At 36.9% G+C, this 4,222-nt stretch overlaps 1 pseudogene; it reads left to right on the top strand.

The window, feature by feature from the left end:
* The first annotated feature begins 746 nt into the window (after window positions 1–746).
* LOC102813271 lies at window positions 747–1,223 on the top strand (annotated as a pseudogene).
* The last annotated feature ends 2,999 nt before the right edge of the window (window positions 1,224–4,222 follow it).

The following is a 4,222-nucleotide window of genomic DNA, read 5'->3' as shown; positions in this document are numbered from 1 at the left end:
GGGACTGAGAGCTGTCAGCCACCAGGCAGACTTGCAAAATGGGCCCTTTGGTGGTGCAAATTAATGTATATTCCTGAGTGGAGTTTTTTTGTTTTGTTTTGTTTATTTGTTTTTTTTAATAGCTAAAGTGAATAGAGAGAAATACTGTTAACTGATGGTACATGGAGGGGATTATAATCATTGTAATAAAACAAGATATATGATTTGTTGGATGTAAAACTGATGATCTGCCCTGTAAACTTTCACTCAATCCACAATAAAAACCTAAAAAAAAAAAAAGTAAATATAGACACTGGAAAAGCAACTATACAAAGGGATGAAAAGGTAAAATTTTAGATACATACACTTAACATTAATCTATAGCAAAAATTTTAGTGATGGTTTACAATGCAGCAGATAATTTGAAAAGAAGAAAAGGAATGAAAGATTATTGTATTAGGAAAAAACAGCTTTATTAACATCACATACTAAACTAGCATAAATGCTTTTGTCCGTCAGGAGCTACACTAGGAAACTAGGAAAAATAATGAGTGTGGAATATATACATTTATAAGTACATAGATACATACATGGTACATTTTGATTTAACAAGACATTCAGAACACTCATTTTTATGGATAAGTTGGGGAAATGTAACTTGAATGAAGAGTTATTTGGGTTTCTGTCTGACTGTAAAACTATCTTCCCAGGCTCAGCTCAGACCTCAGCATTTCTCGTATCCAGAATCCCCCACCCGCGAAGTGAAGATGCCGCGTGGAAGTCGGAGCCGTACTTCCCGGGTGGCCCCTCCTGCCAGCCGGGCACCTCAGATGAGAGCTGCCCCCAGGCCAGCTCCAGCTGCTCACCCACCAGCAGCGGCCCTACCGTCAGCAGTGGGCTCACCCGCTGCTGCCCCCAGGCAGCCAGGTCTGATGGCCCAGATGGCAACCACAGCCGCTGGTGTGGCCGTAGGCTCTGCTGCTGTCGGGCACACGCTGGGCCACGCCATCACCGGAGGCTTCAGTGGAGGAAGTCAAGCTGAGCCCGCAGCAAGGCCTGACATCACTTACCAGGAACCTCAGGGCGCCCAGCCAGCATACCAGCAGCAGCAGCAGCAGTTTGGCCCTTGCCACTATGAGATGAAACAATTTTTGGAGTGTGCCCAGAACCAGGGTGACCTCAAGCTCTGTGAGGGGTTCAGTGAGGTGCTGAAGCAATGTCGATTTACAAATGGATTAGCATAATCAAGAAGTTCAAGTTGAAGAAATGGAAAATCATCTTTCCTGACCAAGTTAATTTAACATACAACTACAATTGTTAGTGTAAAGTGTGCGGCACCAGTTAACCCTCTCCTCCCTCATCAACAACTGCCTTGCTTCACAATCACCATGGAGGAGAGCTTGGAGGTGAAGTTAAGTTTGGGGTGGGACAGAAGTTTGTGAGGCCTCCTTAAACTAGCTGTTGTGATGTAATTGTTTGAATTAATTAGAATAAAGTTTTTTTTTCCAGTTAAAAAAAAAAATATCTTCCCAGTATTTGGATTAATGGATTTATGTCTGTCTGATAATAAATCTAATATTGAAAAAAAGTTCAGCACTGGGAATTTAAAATGTTAAGTTATGACCTCATTCATTTAGATTTTTTTCAGAAGTCTTCTTGGATTCTCTGCTAAAGTCATAATGCACTTCTTTATATCACATTTTTCTTATATTTGTAATTTCACTTCTCTTTTACATAATTATATATATATATTAATATGTAAAAGCTACAATATTAACTTGCATGGATAGATATTAGCAGAAGTCCTGAAGAAGACAGAACTTTCAGAAACATTTTTTTCCCCCATATTCTGACTGTAGGATTGATTTTAATCAACTTCTAGAAAATACAAATACATCATTTTTGACATAATCTCCTTGCTGTTCAATACTTTTTGCTTCAGGGAACCAAACAGATGAAAGTTCAAATGGAGCAAGATCAGGACTATGGGGAGGACACTTAAACACCTCAAAACACACTTTTTACAGAGTGTCAACAGTGTGGGTAGAGGTGTGTGGATGAGCATTATTATGCAAGATCACACACCCTTGGATAGCAGTCCTCTGCATTTAGTCCAAAGTTTAGGCTTCAGGTCTTCACGAGAATCTCACTATAATGAGCATGGTTGATTTTTGAACCTTTTTCCTGATAGTGTTCCAATACTGGCCCTTGACAATCCCAGAAAACTGTAAGCATCAATTCAGAAACATTTTTGAATGCTATTATCTCCTTGTTGTTGCTGGGTGGCTCCAACTCGTAGCAGCCCTATGAACATGTTCTCCTGAGAATATGTTGAAATTACAAGAAACAAAGTCTGACCATCTTCACTTCTAAGAAACATTCTGGTTGTACTTTCTCCAAGACATTTACTTTTTCTTCTGGCAGTCCATGGTACTTTAAAAATACTTCTACAACATCATAATTCATATGCACCAATTCTTCTACAGTCTTCTTTTTCATTAGCCATCAATGTATGAGGAAATTGAAAATACCATGGCTTGGATTAGGCACATCATAGTGCTCAAAGTGACATCTTTGTTTTTTTTTAACATTTTAGATAGGTTTTCTTTGCAGCAGCTTTGCCCAATGCAATGGGTACTTTTATTTCTTGACTTCTGCTTCCATAGGTATTGATTGTATATCCAAGTAAAATTAAATTATTGAGAACTTCAATCTTTCTCCATGTCATGATGTTGTCTATTCATCTGGTTGTGAGGATTTTTTTCTTCTTTACATTGAGGTGCAATCAATACTGAAGTCTGTATTCTTTGATCCTCATCAACAAGTACTTCAAGTCCTCATCAGTTTCAGCAAGCAAGGTTTGTCACCTGCGTATCACGCAGGCTGTTAATGAGACTTCCTCTAATCATGATGCAATGTTCTTCATGTAGTCCAGCTTCTGGGATTATTTGCTCAGCATACAGACTGAATAAGTATGGTGAAAGAATACAACCTGACTCACACCTTTCTTGATTTTAAATTATGTATCCCTTGTTCTATATGAATGACTTCCACGTGGTCTATGTACAAGTTTCACATGAGCATAATTAAATGTCCTGGAAATCCCATTCTTTGTAATGTTATCCATAGTTTCTTGTGATACACATAATTGAATGTCTTTGCATAGTTGATAAAATACAAATATACATTGTTCTGATTTTCTTTGCTTTCAGTTAAGATTCATCTGACATCAGCAATGATATCCCTTGTTCCATGTTTTCCTCTGAATCAGGCTTGAATTCCTGCCAGTACCTTGTAGATGTACTGTTGTAACCATTTTGAATTATCTTCAGCAAAATTTTACTTTTATGTGGTATTAATGATATTGACTGATAATTTTTGCATCCTGTTGGGTCACCTTTCTTTGGAATAGACACAAATATGGATCTCTTCTAATAGGTTGGCCAGGTAGCTACACTGCCAGTGTGTCACTACATTTTGTTATTTTTTTTATCTGTTTTATAACTTCATATGTTACAGAAAACTGATTGTGCAAATGACATTTGTCCAAAAAATAAAAATAAATTGGGCCTTTTGAAGTACAATTTATTATTATGCTATAAATATAGATTTAATTTTAATCTATTTGTAAAACTATTTCAACATTCTCAACTGCCTGTGCATGTATCTACTCATGTGTAATTTGAATTCTCTTTTGGTCCACTTACAATGCCATTCTGCTCCTCTCATTAATTAGTGAGCTAAATAAAATATTTGGTATTATCCATTACAAGTTTGTATGAAAGTCATGATAATGCCTTTTAAAGAATTGTTCTTTAACATCTTAAAAGGAAGAACATTTTTGAAACGGCAAAGTAAAAACCTCCAAAAATTGACTACTCCAAAAATGCAATGAGAACACTGGGAAAATTTGTCAAAATCAACTTTTTCAGAACTCTGTAAATTAACTAAAGGATCACAAAATTCAAGAAAAACAGTGGAATGTGTTAATAACAGTAAGCATTGTGGCATATTAACTTGCTCTAGGATAGCCCCATTTCCTCAGAATAAATAAAGAAATAAAAGTAAATATTTAAATAATCCATTAACATTAGCCTTGCAAATCAAGAGTCTGGTAATTATGGTAGCTGTTAAAACCAACAGCCTATCAGTCACAGGAGGAGGTAGACTGGCTCTGGAGCTCCCCCACAAGGACCTACAGCTGTTACTCTTATATGTTTGACAGCTTGATAGATAATAGCTT

The sequence above is a fragment of the Chrysochloris asiatica genome, unplaced genomic scaffold, assembly GCF_000296735.1.
Source record: "Chrysochloris asiatica unplaced genomic scaffold, ChrAsi1.0 scaffold00049, whole genome shotgun sequence".
NCBI classification, from domain to species: Eukaryota; Metazoa; Chordata; class Mammalia; order Afrosoricida; family Chrysochloridae; genus Chrysochloris; species Chrysochloris asiatica.
This window is presented reverse-complemented; position numbering and strand designations above follow the sequence as displayed.